We start from the raw sequence: 19,184 nt of genomic DNA, 5'->3' as shown, positions 1-19,184 counted from the left end.
GACATCAGTCAAGAATACAGGGGAAAAAAAAAAACACAAAGAAGAAACCTATAATAACAGAGAGATGTCAGCAAGGTGGCCGAATAGGAGTTTTACTGTCTCTCCTGATACAAACTTTGACAATCATGAATCGATAAGAATATCTTTGTGGGATTCTAGGAGTCTAGCAGAGAAATTATAGCACACTGTTGGAGCACAGAGATTCAAGACTGAATGCATCAAAGAAGGTTAGAGGAACAGTTTCACTTTACCTGTGTCACCTCTCCCCTAAAGTAGCACAGCTTAGTGCCCAGAGAGACCCCCTCAGCACAGGATTTCACCTGTGGGGGAAAACAAGAGCATGTGAGTAAGGGCCAGCTTCCTCAACTTGCAATACTGATCAAAAGGCCCACTTCTCTTTCACCCCGTCCGGAATAATGGAGTAATCTGCATGACTGAGGGGTGGGGAGAGGCCAGGAATACAGCATCCAGGGCTAGAATTCATCAAGAGACAAGGATCCTACTGACCATTTTGTAGACACCACCAGCTGGCTGAGGTAGAGGTGAAGAAGTTCAAGAAGATGACAGAGGGCCTGGGGCCCAGCATCATCAGGGACCTCGCTGTGGCAGGACTGGAGATGCAGGTAAAACTGCTCCAGAGCCTGGGCCTAAAATCAACCCTCATCACCGATGGCTCCACTCCCATCAACCTCTTCAACAAAGCTTTGGGTCTTCTGGGGCTCAGGTCTGAGGCCCAGCCCCCAGACAAGAAGGCAGCCTCGGGGCCCAGAGCCTAAGAGGGCTTGCTTCTCCCCTCCACTGCTGGCTCTCTAACTCTTAGAAGCAACATGTCATGCCTTAGCCCCCTACTGCACTGACAAATAAAATTGACACTTCTGGGCATTTAAAAAAAAAGGAAGCCCACCCTCTAACCATTGCAGACACCTAGTTTGTGAATCCTTCTCACCCATGGGCACCCTCAACACATCCACATCCCCCTGCCCCATGGCCAGCTCCCTGTGTATGTCCCCAAGGTGGCGATGCAAACTTTTGCAGATGACTAGTGAGACATCTAGAAGCCAGCCTGACCCTGTGGGATTGTGAGAAAATACACAAACATGAACATTTGTCATTGCCCCAGGGAAAGCAACCAGGAAACTGTCAGCCCACAGACTGGCTTTGCCAGATAGAGGGAAGCATACAATCTTCAAAATTCTCTCCCACAGGGATCAAGATGTGTGGAACTGGTGTGTCCTTAAAAAAGGTCTGGAAAAGCCTGTAGCAGTGTGACAGAATGTATTTTCCTCCCCGGTCAGTCTGTAAAGACTGGAGGAAGCAATTGCTTCTTTAAGTGTGAAGACAGCAACAGGCGACTTCAAGAAACAAAAAAATCAAAGGACTACAATACAGACAAAGGAGCATATTAGTTTTCTGTTAACTGACCTCAAATAATGGATATGTACAATTTATCTGATAGATGCTTCAATATAGTTACTTTAAAGAACTTCACTGAGATGCAAGAAAACACAGGCAATTCAAAGAAGTCAGATAAACAATAATTGAACAAAACAAGAAGTTTAACAGCGAGATAGAAAACATAAAAAAACAAAACAGTAATTCTGAAAGTGAAGAATACAATGAATGAAGTGATAAATACAATGGAGAGCATCAACCACAAACTATCAAGCAGAAAAAAAACTCATTTGAAAGTATCCTGTCAGAGTGAAGAAAGCCTACAGGAATGATTGGAGACCATCAAGAGAAACATTGTAGAGATTATGGGTGTCCCAGGAGAAGAATGGGAGAAAGAGCAGAATGTTTATCTAAAGAAATAATGGCTGGGAAGACATGGACATTCAAGATCATGCATTTCATAAGTCCCCAAACAGATTCAAACAAGAGGTATTCTATATACAAGACACATTGTAAAAAACTGTCTAAAATCAAAGGCAAAGAGAATTTTTGAAGCTGAGAGAAAAACCTCCACAAACAAAAGGGATTCCCCATAAAGATATAAGCAGGTTAATAAAACTGCAGAAACACTGTACACCAGGAGAGAGAGGGATGAAATATTCATATTACTGAAAGAAAAAGACCTGCAACTGAAGAATTATTTGCCTGGAAAAGCAGTCTTGTAGCAATGAACAGAATATAAAGACTTTCCCAGATGAATAAAAACTGAAGGAATTCATTAGTACTAGATCTGTCTTACAAGAAATGCTGAAAGGAGTTCTTCAAACTGAAAGAAAAGGATATTAATTAGTAATGTGAACCCATGAAAATATACAACACATACAAAATAACATAAATTGTGATATCAAAAACAAAATAGGTGGGGAGGAAAGTGAAAGGGTAAAGTGTGTATGCAATCAAAGTGAATTTGTTGTCAGTTACAAATAGACTGTTAAACCTATAAGATATTTTGTGTAAGCCTTGTGGTAACCACAAAACAAAACCTATTTTAGATACACAAAAGATAAAGGAATCAAAGTGTACCACTACAGAAAATCATGAATTCTCATGAATTCTCTAAGAAAGGGTGCAAGAGAAAGACCAAGGAACAATATTTACTATATAGTGGCCAGAAAACAGTTAATGAGATTGTATTAGTAAGTCCTTACCTATCAATAATAACATTAAAAGTAAATGCATTCTATTCTCCAATCAAAAGGCATAGAGAGTGCATTAAAAAAAAAAGGGAGAACAAACAGAAGATCCAACTATAAACTACCTAGAGGTAAAACTAAACTGAAACTCACTTCAGCATTTAGGACACCCAAAGGCTAAAGTGAATGAAAAGACAATATTCCATGCAAATGGACATCAAAAAAGAGCAGGGATAGCAATAGTTATTTCAGAAAAATAGACTTTTAGTCAAAACAGTAAACAAGAGACAAGGAGGGATCAAATCAAGAGGATTTAACAACTGTAAATATATATGTATCCAGCATGGGAGCACCTAAGTACATTAAGCAAATTCTAACAGATCTAAACAGAGAAATAGCAGTATAATAATAGTAGGGGAGTTCAATACTCTACTTTCAAAAATGGGTAGATCGTTCACCCAGAAAATCAATAAAGAGCAATTCGACTGGAACCAAACTTAAACAAATGTACCTAACAGACATATCAGAACATTCCATTCAACAGCAGAATATATATTCATCCTAAGCATACAAAGAACATTCTCCAGGAGAGATAACATGCTAGGTCACAAAACAAGCCTTAAAAACCTTAAGATGATTGAAAGTATACCAAACATTTTTTGGACCACAATTGTATGAAACTAAACAATCAGTAACAGGAAGAAAAGTAGAAAACTGACAGTATGTGGAAACAAAACATTTCTCAACAATGGGTCAAAATAGATATCAGGGAGAAATAAAAATAAATTCTAAAGGAAATGAAAATTTAAGCACAACAAAAGCAGTCCTATGAGGAGAATTTATAGTGATAAAATCATACATTAAGAAAAAAGGAAGATCTGCAAAAAACAAGCCAATTTTATACTCAAAGAAAAAGAACAAACTAAGCATGAAGTTAGCAGAAAGAAGGAAATAACAAAGATCAGAACAGAAATATATGAAATAGAGGCCAGAAAATACAACAGAAAAGATCACAACATACCTGCTTTTGCAAAAAGATAAACAAAATGAACAAACCTAAAGCTAGATTAAGGGAAAAAAAGAGATAAAACTCATATAAGTTAAATCAGAAATGAAAGATGAGACATTACAATTGATGCCACAGCAATGCCAAGGATCATAAAAGACAACTATGAACTATCATATGCCAACAAATTGGATAACCTAGAAGAAATGGATAAGTTCCTAGAAACTTATAATTCAACAATACTAACTCATTTAACAATAGAAAATCTGAACAGAATAAAATTAGAAATAAAATTGAATCAGAAATTTAAAATCTTCCAATGAAGTAAAGCTCAGGACCAGATGATCTTATTGGTAAATTATACCAAGGATTTAAATAAATGCCAAACCTTCTCAAACCATTCAACAAAACCCAATGGCATATTTTACATAAGTAAAATAAATAATCCTAAAATTCATATGGAAACACAAAATACCCCCTTTTCTTGAGAAAGAACAACAAAGCTGGAGGCATTACACTTCCTGATTTCAAACTATAGTTTGAGAGCAATAGTAATCAAAATAGTATGATTCTGGCATAAATAATAGACACATAGCCAACGGAATAGAATTGAAACCCAGAAATAAGCCCATGTGTCACCTAATATTTAACAAGGCAATCAAAAATACACAATGGGGGCTTCCCTGGTGGCGCAGTGGTTGAGAGTCCGCCTGCCGATGCAGGGGACACGGGTTCGTGCCCCATTCCGGGAAGATCCCACATGCCGCGGAGCGGCTGGGCTTGTGAGCCATGGCCACTGAGCCTGCGCGTCCAGAGCCTGTGCTCCGCAATGGGAGCAACGGGAGAGGCCACAACAGTGAGAGGCCCGCGTACCGTAAAAAACAAAAACAAAAAACAAACAAACAAAAAAATACACAATGGGGAAATGATGGTGTCTTTAGTAAATGGTGCTGGGAAAACTGGATATGTACAAATAAGAATGAAATTGGACCCCTATATGAAAACACCAACAAAAATTAACTCTAAATGAATTAGAGACTTAAATATAAGCCCTGAAACCATAAATGTCATAAAAGAAAACTTGGGGAACTAGTTTCTTGACATTGGTTTGGGCAATGATATTTTTTGATATGTCACCAAAAGCACAAGTAACAAAAACAAAATTTAAGTGGGACTGTATTAAACTAAAATTTCTGTTCAGCAAATCAACAAATGAAAAGGTAAACTATGGAATTGAAAACCATATATCTAATAAGAGGGTAATATTTTAAAAAAAGGACTTTTACAACTCAATAGCAGAAAAATCAAATAATCTGATTTAAAAATGAGCAAAGGATCTGAGTGGATATTTTTCTGAAGAATACACGCAAATGGCCAACAAATACATGAGTAGATAGTAAAACAATTACTAATCTTCAGGGAAATACAAATCAAAACCACAATGAGTTATTACCTCACACCTTTTAGAATGTCTTTTATCAAAAAATATAAGTGTTGGGCTTCCCTGGTGGCGCAGTGGTTGAGAGTCTGCCTGGTGATGCAGGGGACGCGAGTTCGTGCCCCAGTCCAGGAAGATCCCACATGCCTCAGAGCAGCTGGGCCCATGAGCCATGGCCGCTGAGCCTGCGTGTCCAGAGCCTGTGCTCCGCGACAGGAGAGGCCACAACACTGAGAGGGCCGCGTACCGCAAAAAAAAAAAAAAAAGTATATATATATATATATATATATATATATATATATATATATATATATATAAGTGTTGGCAAGGATGTGGAGAAAAGGGAATCCTTGTACACTTCAGTTGGAATTTAATTTGTTACAACTCTATGGAAATCAGTGTGGAATTTCCTCAAAAAAATTAATAGAACTTTCACATGACCCAGCAATCTCATTCCTAGGTATGTATCCAACAGAAATAAAATCAATATCTCAAAGACATATCTGCAGTCCCATGTTCATTTTAGCATTATTCACAGTATCCAAGCTTTGGAAACAACTTAGGGGTCAGCAAATAAATAAATAAATAAAAGAATAAATAAAGATGTGATCTATATATGTAAAATGGAATATTACTCAGCCACAAGAAAGAAAAGAAGTCCTGCCATTTGATACAACATGGACGAACATAGAGGACATTATGCTAAGTGAAATAAGAAAGAAAGAAAGAAGGAAGGAAGGAAGGAAGAGGGGAAAGAGAGAGAGAGAGAAAGAAAGGGAAAGAAAAGATTGAATTCATAGAAACAAAGAGAAGGAAGGAAGAAAAGGAAGGGAGAAAGGAAGGAAGGAAGGAAGGGAGAAAGAAAGAGAGAAAGAAGAAAGAAAGAGAGAAAGAGAAAGAAGAAAGAAAGAAAGAAAGAAATGAAAGAAAGGAAAGAAAGAAAGAAAGAAAGAAAAAGAAAGAAAGAAAGGAAAGAAAGAAAGAAAGAAAGAAAGAAAGAAAGAAAGAAAGAAAGAAAGAAAAGAAAGAAAGGGTGGAATGGTAGTTACAAGGACCTGAAGGTGAGGGAAATGGGGAGATGCTGGTCCAAAGGTGTAAGGTTTCATTTATAATATGAATAATTCTGGGGATGTACAGCTTGGTGATATAGTTAATAATACTATACTGTATGCTTGAAATTTGCTAAGAGAGTAGATTTACAGCATTCCAAGCACACATACAAAGAAAAGGTAATATGTGAGGTGATAGATGTGTTAATTAACCCTATTGTGATAAATGTATATGTATATCAAATCATCTCATTGTATACACTATACATACAAAGTTTTAATTGTTAACTATACATCAATTAAGCTAGGGGGATACCTACAACATACACAAAAGATAAAAAGAAAGTAAAAAATTACAAAACAATCAAATAACAATGAAAGGTAGAAAGACATTGAAAAAGCAATTGCAGAGTAAGCTAGTTAACAAAATATCAATAGTAAGTGCTCACTTATAATGATTAATTTAAATTTAAATGGACTACACTCACCTATCAAAAGGAATAGAACACCTGAATGGTTAAAAAAACAAGACTTAATAATTTGCTGTCTATATAAGGCTTATTTTAGAATTAAAGACACAGATGGGCTAAACATGAACATACGGAAAATGATATTCATGCAAATAAAAGCCAAAAGACAGCAGGAGGGGCTGTCAGAAAAAATTGACTTTTTGTCTAAACTGTTTCTTGCAACAAAGAAGGTTGTTATATAATAATAAAAGTGTCAAATCAACAGGAAAATGGATTATAAACATATAAACACCCACCATTAGAACTCCTAAATATATAAACCCAATATTCACAGGTCTGATTAGAAGAAATTGAGAGCAATACAATAATAGTAGGAGATTTTAATACTCCATTTTCAATATTGGATAGAATGTCCAGACAGAATTTTAATAAAGAAAAAGCAGACTTGAACAACACTGTAAACTAAATGAACCTAATAGATATGTACAAAACTTTTCACTCAACAACAGAAGAATACACATTCTTCCCAAGTCCACATGGAATAATCTCTGGAAGGATATGACCTGTTTGGTCACAAAACAAGTCCTGACAAATTTTAGAAGAGAGAAATCGTGCCAAGTATCTTTTTTAACCACATTGAAATAAAACAAGAATACAGTAACAGAAAAAAAGAAGAAAAGAGAAAATCTACAGATATGTGCAAACTAAACAACAAACTCTTGAACAACAGTTTGATCAGAGAGGAAATCATAAGGAATTTTTTAAAAATCTTAAGACAAATGAGAACAAAATAGGACATACCAACAATAACGAGATACTGTAAAAGCAGTACTGAGGGAAGTTTTTATTATAAATGCATACATTAAAACAAAAGAAAGATCTTATGTAAACAACCTAAATTTATACTTTAAAGCACTAGAAAAAGAACAAACTAAGACCAAAGTTAGAGAAAGGAGGAAATAATGAAGATAAGAACAGAAATAAATCAAATGAAGAATAATAAAAAAAAATCAACAAAATGAAAGGTTGGATTTTTGAAAAAATAAACAAAATTGATAAAAGCTTAGCTAGACTAAAAAAGATAGACCACTCAAATTTATGACAAGTAAAATCAGAAATGAAAGAGGAGACATTATACAGGATGACTCAAGAATAAAGATAACCATAGGGACTAATGAACAAAAATATGCCAACAAATTTTATAACCTAGAAGAAATGGACAAATTCTGAGATACATATAACCTACCAAAACTGAGTCAAGAAAAATATATATAAAGTCTAAAATGTCCAACAACAAATAAGGAGATTGAAGCAAGTCTCCACCAAAAAAAAAACCTCCCAAAAGAGAAAATACTGGGAACAGATGGCTTCATGGGTGAATTCTTTGAAGCATTTAATAAGAATTGGTAACAATCCTACTAAAAACTCCTTAAAAATCAAAGAAAATTTACATTCCCACCAACAGTGTTCCCTTTTCTCCACACCCTCTCCAGCATTTATTGTTTGTAGATTTTTTGATGATGGCCATTCTGACTGGTGTGAGATGATATCTCATTGTAGTTTTGATTTGTATTTCTCTAATGATTAATGATGTTGAGCATTCTTTCATGTGTTTGTTGGCAATCTGTATATCTTCTTTGGAGAATGTCTATTTAGGTCTTCTGCCCATTTTTGGATTGGGTTGTTTGTTTTTTTGTTATTGAGCTGCATGAGCCGCTTGTAAATTTTGGAGATTAATCCTTTGTCAGTTGCTTCATTTGCAAATATTTCCCCCTATTCTGAGGGTTGTCTTTTGGTCTTGTTTATGGTTTCCTTTGCTGTGCAAAAGCTTTGCAGTTTCATTAGGTCCCATTTGTTATTTTTGATTTTATTTCCATTTCTCTAGGAGGTGGGTCAAAAAGGATCTTGCTGTGATTTATGTCATAGAGTGTTCTGCCTATGTTTTCCTCTAAGAGTTTGATAGTTTCTGGCCTTACATTTAGGTCTTTAATCCATTTTGAGCTTATTTTTGTGTATGGTGTTAGGGAGTGTTCTAATCTCATACTTTACAATGGAATATTACTCAGCCCTAAAAAGAAACGAAATTGAGTTATTTGTAGTGAGGTGGATGGACCTAGAGTCTGTCATACAGAGTGAAGTTAAGTCAGAAAGAGAAAAACAAATACCGTGTGCTAAAACATATATATGGAATCTAAGAAAAAAAAAAAAAGGTCATGAAGAACCTAGGGGTAAGACAGGAATAAAGACACAGACCTACTAGAGAATGGACTTGAGGATATGGGGAGGGGGAAGGGTAAGCTGTGACAAAGTGAGAGAGTGGCATGGACATTATACACTACCAAATGTAAGGTAGATAGCTAGTGGGAAGCAGCCGCATAGCACAGGGAGATCAGCTCAGTGCTTTGTGACCACCTAGAGGGGTGGGATAGGGAGGGTGGGAGGGAGGGAGATGCAAGAGGGAAGAGATATGGGAACATATGTATATGTATAACTGATTCACTTTGTTATAAAGCAGAAACTAACACACCATTGTAAAGCAGTTATACTCCAATAAAGATGTTAAAAAAATAAACTTGGTTAGACTATGACTGTCCCAGATTAAAACAAAAAAAAAATCAAAGAAAAGAGAATACTTCCAAACTCATTTTATGAGCTCAGCATCAGTCTGATAGCAAAGCTAAAGATACCATAAGCAGAGAAAACTATAGGCTTATAGAAAACTATAAGCAGAGAAAACTATAGATTAAAAAAAAAAAATCAAAGAAAAGAGAATACTTCCAAACTCATTTTGTGAGCCCAGCATCAGTCTGATAGCAAAGCTAAAGATACCATAAGCAGAGAAAACTATAGCTAAAGATACCATAAGCAGAGAAAACTATCTGAACACAGATGCAAAAAATTGTAGTACAATGATAAAAGAAATTAGACATAGATAAATGGAAACATATCCAGTGCTAGTGCATCAGAAGCTTGAGTGTTGTTAAAATATCCCTACTACCCAAAGTGATGGACAGATGCAATTCAGTCCCTACCAAAATCCCACTGGTGTTCTTTATAGAAATGGAAAAAAATCATAAAATTTGTATGGAACCACCAAAGGCCTGAATAGCCAAAGCAATCTTGAGCAAGAAAAAAAAGCTGAGGACATCATGCTTCCAGATTTCAAATATATTACAAAAATTACTGTAATCAAAATAGTATGCTACTGGCATAAAAACAAATATACAGTCCAATGGAAGAGAATACAAAGCCCAGAAATAAATCCATGCATTTATTAATAATACATAATTGAGACACAATCAACTTATCTATGACAAGGGTGCCTAGAATACACGACTGGGAAAGGATAGTCTCTTCAAATAGTTTTACTGAAACTGGATATCCACAGGCATAAGAAAAAAACTGGGACCTTATTTCACACCACATACAAAAATCGACTCAAAATATATTAAAGATTATATGTAAAGTCCCTTTATCATTATATAATGCCCTTCTTTGTCTTTTTGTTATAGACTTTGACTCTGGCTACCCCACCTTTCTTGGCATTTCCATTTGCAGGAAATATCTTTTTTCATCACCTCAATTTTAGTCTGTGTGTATCTTTTTTTTTTGCGGTACACGGGCCTCTCACTGTTGTGGCCTCTCCCGTTGCGGAGCACAGGCTCCGGACACACAGGCTCAGCGGCCATGGCTCACGGGCCCAGCTGCTCTGAGGCATGTGGGATCTTCCCGGACCAGGGCACAAACCCGTGTCCCCTGCATCGGCAGGCGAACTCTCAACCACTGAGCCACCAGGGAAGCCCTAGTCTGTGTGTATCTTTAGCAGGCAGCATATAATTGGGTCTTGTTTTTCTATCCAATCAGCCACCCTATGTCTTTTGATTGGAGCATTTAGTACATTGACATTTAGAGTGATTATTGTTAGGTACGTACATATTGCCATTTTCTTACATGTTTTTTCGTTGTTTTTGTAGTACTCTCTGTTTTGTTTTTTTTTTTTTATTTTTATTTTTATTGGAGTATAGCTGATTTACAATGCTGTGTTAGTTTCAGGTGTACAGCAAAGTGAATCAATTATATATATACATATATATGTATGTATGTATATATATATCCATTCTTTTTCATATTCTTTTCCATATATGTTATTACAGAATATTGAGTAGAGTTCCCTGGGCCATACAGTAGGTCCTTATTAGTTGTCTATTTTTATATATACTAGTGTGTATGTGTATACATTAACCCCAATCTCCTAATTTATCACTTCTCCCTGTATTTCCCCTTTGGTAACCATAAGTTTGATTTTGAGATCTGTGAGTCTGTTTCTGTTTTGTGAATAAGTTCATTTGTATCATTGTTTTAGATTCCGCATATAAGTGATATCATACAATATTTCTCTTTCTCTGTCTGACTTACTTCACTCAGTATAACAATCTCTAGGTCCATCCATGTTGCTGCAAATAGCATTATTTCGTTCTTTTTTATAGCTGAGTAATGTTCATATATATATATAAAATACCATTATATATATATGGTGTGTGTATATATATATATATGGTGTGTGTGTATATATATATATAATATATATGTATTTTATATATATACCACATCTTTATCCATTCATCTGTCAACAGATATTTAGGTTGCTTCCATGTCTTGGCTGATGTAAATAGTGCTTTAATGAGCATTGGGGGTGCATGTATATTTTCGAATTATACTTTTCTCCAGATATATGCCCTGGAGTGGGATTGCTGCATCATATGGTAGCTCATATTCAGTTTTTTAAGGAACCACCATACTGTTGTCCATAATGGTTGTACCAGTTTACATTCACACCAACAGTGTAGGAGGGTACCCTTTTCTCCGCACCCTCTCCAGCATTTATACTTTGTAGATTTTTTGATGATGACCATTTTGACTGGTGTGATGTGTTACCTCATTGCAGTTTTGATTTGCTTTTCTCTAATAATTGGTGATGTTGAGCATCTTTTCATGTGCCTCTTGGCCATCTGTATGTCTTCTTTGAAAAAATGTCTATTTAGATCTCTTGCTGATTTTTTTTATTGGGTTGGGTTTTTTTTTTTTTTTATATTAAGCTGCATGAGCTGGTTCTATATTTTGGAGCTTAATCCCTTGTCGGTCACTTTGTTTGCAAATATTTTCTCCCATTCTGTGTGTTGTCTTTTCATTTTGTTTATGGTTTCCTTTGCTGCGCAAAAGCTTTTAAGTTTAACTAGGTCCCATTTCTTTATTTTTGTTTTTATTTTCATTACTCTAGGAGGTGGGTCAAAAAAGATATTGCTGTGATTTATGTGAGAGAATGTTCTGCCTGTGTTTTTCTTCAAGAGTTTTATAGTATCTGGTCTTACATTTAAGTCTTTTATCCATTTTGAGTTTATTTTTCCGTAAGGTGTTAGGGAGTGTTCTAATTTCATTAGTTTACATGTAGCCATCCAGTTTTCCCAGCACCACTTATTGAAGAGACTGTCTTTTCTCCATTGTATATTCTTGCCTGCTTTGTTATAGATTAGTTGAACATATGTGCATGGTTCTTTCTCTGGACTTCTTATCCTGTTCCATTGATCTATATTTCTGTTTTTGTGCCAGTACCATACTGTCTTGATTACTGTAGCTTTGTAGTATATTCTAAAGTCCAGGAGCCTGATTCCTCCAGCTCCATTTTTCTTTCTCAAGATTGCTTTAGCTATGCATGGTCTTTTGTGTTTCCATACAAATTGTAAAATTTTTTATTCTAATTCTGTGAAAAATGCCATTGGTAATTTGATAAGGATTGCATTGAATCTGTAGATTGCTTTGGGTAGTATAGTCATTTTCACAATATTCATTCTTCCAATGCAAGAACATCATATATCTCTCCATCTCTTTTTGTCATCTTTGATTTCTTTCATCAGTGTCTTATAGTTTTCTGCATACAGGTCTTTTGTTTCCTTAGGTAGGCTTATTCCTAGGTATTTTATTCTTTTGCTTACAGTGGTAAATGGGATTGCTTCCTTAATTTATCTTTCTGATCTTTCATTGTTAGTGTATAGGAATGCCACAGATTTCTGTTCTTTAATTTTGTATCCTGCAAATTCACCATATTCATTGATTAGTTCTAGTAGTTTTCTGGTGGCATCCTTAGGATTTTCTGTGTATAGTATCATGTCTTCTGTGAACACTGACAGTTTTACTTCTTTTCAAAAGTGTATTCCTTTTATTTCTTTTTCTTCTCTGATTGCCATGGCTAGGACTTCCAATACTATGTTGAATAATAGTGGTGAGAGTGAACATCCTTGTCTTGTTCCTGATCTTAGAGGAAATGCTTTCAGTTTTTCACCATTGAGAATGATGTTTTCTGTGGGTTTGTTGTATATGGCCTTTATTATGTTGAAGCATGATCCCTTTATGCCCACTTTCTGGAGATTTTTTATCATAAATAGGTGTTGAATTTTGTCAAAAGCTTTTCCTGCATCTATTGAGATGATCAAATGGTTTTTCTTTTTCAATTTGTTAATATCGTGTATCACATTGATTGATTTTCATATATTGAAGAATCCTTGCATCCCTGGGATAAATCCCACTTGATCTTGGTGTATGATCCTTTTAATGTGCTGTTGGATTCTGTTTGCTAGTATTCTGTTGAGGATTTTTGCATCTATGTTCATCAGTGATATTGGCCTGTAACTTTCTTTTTCTGTGATATCTTTGTCTGGTTTTGTTATCAGGGCGATGGTGGCTTCATAGAATGAGCTTGGGTGTGTACCTTTCTCTGCAACTTTTTGGGAGCGTTTGAGAAGGATGGGTGTTAGCTCTTCCCTAAAAGTTTGATAGAATTTTCCCATGAAGCCAGCTGCCCTGGACTTTTGTTTGTTGGAAGATTTTTAATTACAATTTCTATTCCATTACTTGTGATTGTTCTGTTTATATTTTCTATTTCTTCCTGGTTCAGTCTTGGAAGGTTGCACCTTTCCAAGAATTTGTCCATTTCTTCATGTTTGTCCATTTTATCGGCATATAGTTGTTTGTAGTAGTCTCTTATAATCCTTTGTATTTCTGCAGTGTCAGTTTTGATTTCTCCTCTTTCATTTCTAATTTTATTGATTTGAGTCTTCTCCCTTTTTTTCTTGATAAGTATGGCTAAAGGTTTATCAATTTTGTTTATCTTCTCAAAGAACTAGCTTTTAGTTTCATTGATTTTTGCTATTGGTTTCTTCATTTCTATATCATTTATTTCTGCTTTGATTTCTTTCTTCATACTAACTTTGGGTTTTGTTTGTTCTTTTTTCTCTAGTTGCTTTAGGTGTAAGGTTAGATTGTTTATTTGAAATTTTTCTTGTTTCCCAAGGTAGGATTGAATTGCTATAAAATTCCCTGCTAGAACTGTTTTTTGCTGCATCTGATAGGTTTTGGGTCATCATGTTTTTGTTGTCATTTGTTTCTATGAATTTTTTGATTTCCTCTTTTATTTCTTCAGTGATTTCTTGGTTATTTAGTTGTGTATTGTTTAGCCTCCATGTGTTTGTATTTTTTAGTTTTTTCCTGTAATTGATTTCTAATTTCATAGCATTGTTTTTGGAAAAGATGCTTGAAAGGATTTCTATTTTCTTGAATTTACTGAGACTTGATTTGTGACTCCAGATGTGATCTATCCTGGAATTTTCTGTGTGCACTTGAGAACAAAGTGTATTCTGCTGCTTTTGGGTGGAATGTCTTAGAAATATCAGTTAAGTCTGTTTGGTCTATTGTGTCATTTAAAGCTTGTGTTTCCTTATTTATTTTCTGTCTGGATGATCTGTCCATTGGTGTAAGTGGGGTGTTAAGCCCCCCACTATTATTGTGTTACTGTCGACTTCCCCTTTTATGGCTGTTAGCATTTGCCTTATGTATTGAAGTGCTCCTATGTTGGGTGCACAAATATTTATAATTGTTAAATCTTCTTCTTGGATTGACCCCCTGATCATTAGGTAGTGTCCTTTAATGTCTCTTGCAACAGTCTTTATTTTAAAGTCTATTTTATCTGATATGAATATTACTACTCCAGGTTTCTTTTGATTTTCATTTGCATGGAATAACTTTTTCTCTCCCCTCACTTTCAGTCTGTATGTGTCCCTACATCTGAAGTGGGTGTCTTTTAGGCAGCATATATATGGGTCTTGTTTTTGTATCCATTCGGCCAGTTTGTGACTTTTGGTGGGCATTTAATTCATTTACATTCAACGTTATTATCAATATGTATTTTCCTACTACCATTTTCTTAATTTTTTGTGTTTGTTTTTGTGGGCCTTTTTCTTCTCTTGTGTTTCCCACCTAGAGAATTTCCTTCAGCATTTGTTGTAAAGCTGGTTTGGTGGTGCTGAATTCTCTTAGCTTTTGCTTGTCTGACAAGCTTTTGATTTCTGTGTTGAATCTGAATGAGATCCTTGCTTGGTATTATAGTCTTGGTTGTAGGTTTTTCCCTTTCATCATTTTAAATATATCCTGTCAATTCCTTCTGGCCTGCAGAGTTTCTGATGAAAAATCAGCTGATAACCTTATGGGGATTCCCTTGAACATTATTTGTTGCTTTTCCCTTGCTGCTTTTTGTATTTTTTTCTTTGAATTTAATTTTTGTTAGTTTGATTAATGTGTGTCTTGGCATGTTTCTCCATGGGTTTATCCTGTATGGGACTCTCTGTGCTTCCTGGACGTGTAGTTTAGTTTTATAAACTAAAACTAAAACTTATAGTTTTTGCCTATGATCTCTTCAAATATTTTCTCAGACCCTTTCTGTTTCTCCTATTCTTCTGAGACCCCTACAGTTTGAATGTTGGTTTCTTTAATGTTGTCCCAGAAGTCTCTGAGACTGTCCTCATTTCTTTTCATTCTTTATTCTGCTCCTTGACAGTTATTTCCACCATTCTATCTTCAAGCTCACTTATTTTTTCTTTTGCCTCAGTTACTTTGCTATTGATTCCTTATAGTGTATTTTCCATTTTCCATTATTTTGTTTTTCACCACTGTTTGTTTATTCTTTAGTTCTTCTAGGTCCTTATTAAACATTTCTTGTATTTTCTTAATCCATTCTTCCATTCTATTTCTGAGATTTTGGATCATCTTTACTATCATTACTCTGAATTGATTTTCAGGTAGGTTGCTTTTTTTCCTCTTCATTTATTTGGTCTTTTAGGTTTTTACCTTGCTCCTTCATCTGTGACATATTTTTTGTCATCTCATTTTTTATTTTGATGGGTAGGGCTGTGTTCATGTCTTGCTGGTTGTTTGGCCTGCTGTGTCCAGCACTGGAGTTTGTAGGCAGTTGGGTGGAGCCAGATCTTGGTGCCGAGATGAGGACCTCTGCGAGATCTCATACCGATTAATATTCCCTGGGTCCTGAAATTCACCGTTAGTCCAGTGGTTTGGACTTGTCACTCTCACCACAGGAGCTCAGACCCAATCCCTGGCCTGGGAATGAAGACCCCACAAGCCATGCAGCATGGCAAAAAAAAAAAAAAAGAGAAAAGAAAAAAAGGCCAGAAAAGGCCTTGGGGGTGGCGGGGATTAGGCTCAGGGCCTGTGCTGCCAGAGGGGGCCCAGGAGTGCAGAGTTTCAGGCCCAGGCCTCCAGCAGGTTTGCCGGGTCAGAGTGGGCAGGGGAGACACTGGCCATGTTCCCTTCTTATCTCCTGATCCCCTGAAGGTCTCTCCCCATTCCCACTGATTCCCTCACTGTGAGTTGGCCCCTCCAAGCATGGTAATGCCTCCCCTCCCCCAGCTGCCCCTCAGGCATGCCTGTCCCATCCCGCCTCCACTTTTCCTCTCCTCCTCCTCACCCCCTCCACGTCCTACCTTGTCACATAGGGGTTCCTCCCTTCCCCTTAGGTGTCCAAAGTTCCCCACCAGCGCCTCCTAGGTGCCCTAGTTATGAGGAGACACGAACTCTGTGTCCTCCTACTCCTCCATCTTATCCATCCTATGCCTTTTTATTGAAGAATGTAATCCATTTTTATTTAGAGTAATTATTGATAGGTAATGACTTACTAATACCATCTCTTTTTTTAAGACTCTTTTGTAGTTTCCTAATTCCTTTCTTCCTCTCTGACTGCCTTCCTTTGTGAATTAATGATTTTTATAGTGGTATGCTTTTAATAAACTTCTCTTTACCTTTTGTGAACCTAGTGTGGTTTCTTGCTTTGTGTTTACCATGAGACTGAAATAAAACATCTTACAGAGTCAGCGGTCTATTTTATACTGATGAAACATGAGCATCAACCACATACAAAAACTCTTTCCTTTTACCCTCCACCCTTTTATATATATATATGTTTAAAATATATTTATTTATTTGGCTGCACCGGCTCTTAGTGGTGGCATGTGGGATCTTAAGTTTCAGTGTGCGGACTTCTTGCGGCCTGCATGTGGGATCCAGTTCCCTGACCAGGAATCGAACCCGGGCCCCCTATATTGGGAGCACGGAGCCTTACCCACTGGACCACCAGGGAAGTCCCACCCTTTTATATTTTTGATGTCATGATTTGCCTCTTTTTATAGTGGGTACTTATTAGCCAATAGTTGTTGCTATCATTTTTATATTCTTGTCCTTTAACTTTAATATGTTAAGTGTTTAACATTCCATATCAAAGTACTATAGTATTCTGAATGTGACTGTATACATAAATTTACCAGTGTATTGTGTATTTTCATGTTATTAATTAGCATTGTTTTACTTTACCTTGAATAACTCCTTTCAGTGTTTCTAGTAAGACAGGACTACTGGTGTTCAATTCCCTCAGTATTTGTTGGTCTGGGGAAGTCTTTATCTTCCATTCATTTCCAAATGACATTTTCCAAATAAAGTATCCTTGGTTGGCAATTTTCTCTTTCAGCACTTGGCTTTCTCCTGGCCCACTAGGTTTCTGCTGGGAAATCTACTTAGAGCCATATGAGGGTTCTGTTGTAAGTTCCAAGGTCTCTTTCTCATGATACCTTTAAGACTTCTCTTTTTTCTTTGATTTTTTCTGTTTTATTATAACATGTGTTGTAGAGGACCTTTTTATGTTGAATTTTATTTGGTCACCTAAAAATGTCATGAACTTAGATATTCAAATCTCACCCTTGATTTGGGAAGTTTTCAGCCATTATTTCTTTAAATAAGCTTTCTGCCCCCATCTCCACCTTTTCTCCTCTGGAACTTCAATAATTCACAGATTGGTTCTGTTGATGACATACCATATATCATGTAGCCTTTCTTAATTCTTTTTCATGCTTTTTTCTTTGTTCTCCTCTGACTGGATAACTTCATTATATCTGTCATCTATCTTACAGATTCCTTCTTCTGCTTGTTTCATTCTGTTGTTGATGCTACTCTATTGCATTTTCATTTCATCATTGGAATTTTCAGCACCAGAATTTCTCTTTGGTTCTTTTTTTGGATTTCTATCTTTTTGGTAAACTGCTCATTTTGTTTATGTATTGTTTTCCTGATGTTTTTCAGTTGTCTTCCTGTATTTTCTGGTAGCACATTGAGTTATTTAAAACAGCTATTTTGAATTCTCCATTGGGTAAATCACAGATCTCCAATCTTTGAGTTTGAATACTGAAGATTGTTGTGATACTTTGTTGATGCCATATTACTTGATTTCACGTTCCTTGAAGTTTAGTGGTGTTGTGTTTGCTTTGGAAGTACCAGTCTCCTTTGGGGGTGAGAAAACTTCCTTCAGCCCTGCTACAGACTTTTAGACTATCTCAGATCTTCTATGGGAACACCAGCTCACACTTCTTCTCCCTCTAGTGGCAGAACTTCTGTGCTTGTGTGCCTTGTCTAGATCCTACAATGCACCAGGATGGGTGCTGACAGCCTGTCTTTTGTTTCCCCAAAGATGGCACTACATCTTAATCTTGTATTCTCTCCCTGGCCCACAGATTTGAGCCAAATTTCTGTGTGTGCTCACTAGCTGTCTATCAAAGCTTGCTTTTACCTCCAATGTCAGTTGTGCCCACAGGGGCTGGCCACAAGATGGGAGGGTGTGTGAGTGAGGCAGACAGAGCCCTGAAGGGGCCAGTGGGCCAGTTGAGTGAATAAGAAGGTGAGGCATTCCCAGCAGCTTTTGAGTGAGTTCTTCAATGGAGTTTGCAATGCAGTTAGTAGGATCAGCCTCCCTTTAATGCTCTGTAAGTGTCCTGTCTTCTGCTTTCATAGCCTCTTCCTGACTCCCAGACATATAGCTCATTATTAGTACTCTGGACGGAATGAAAGAGAAATGAGCCTTTTGGCAGATCCCATACAGATGAGGAAGCTGCAAAATCATACACACACTCCCCCTTTCCCCTGTGGGAGAAATCAGGGGCCCAGGAAGTTTTCTATTAGCCTTAATCTGTGCCTCCTTTGGGGGAGGGGTGATGAAGGTAAAGTTGAGCTGTTCCTCTTACCCAGTCCAATGAATCCAAACTTATATATTTTTTTCTCCAGTGTGTGCTGCAGCTCCTCCTGTGAAAACCTGGACTTTCACATAAGTACTCTCCTGCATGTGTGACTGTTTAAGGTAGTGTTTCCAGTGACTACTGGACTGAGGCTGAGAGAGGATAGAGCTGGTTCATGGGCCACTGCAGACACCACAGTCAGGACAGAGATCTTTCTGCCTTTTATTTCATGCGTATGTGG

The 19,184-nt window shown here is 36.6% G+C and overlaps 1 protein-coding gene across 2 annotated transcripts in view; it reads left to right on the top strand.

Annotated features, from left to right (window-relative positions):
- The window catches only part of CFH (complement factor H), a 125,209-nt gene that overhangs the window by 59,254 nt on the left and 46,771 nt on the right, over positions 1 to 19,184 (top strand). The gene's annotated exons all lie outside the window — the stretch shown is intronic.

The sequence above is a fragment of the Globicephala melas genome, chromosome 1 (assembly GCF_963455315.2).
Source record: "Globicephala melas chromosome 1, mGloMel1.2, whole genome shotgun sequence".
Taxonomy (NCBI): Eukaryota; Metazoa; Chordata; class Mammalia; order Artiodactyla; family Delphinidae; genus Globicephala; species Globicephala melas.
Note: the sequence above shows the minus strand (reverse complement) of the source record. Positions and strands in the feature narration are given on the sequence as shown.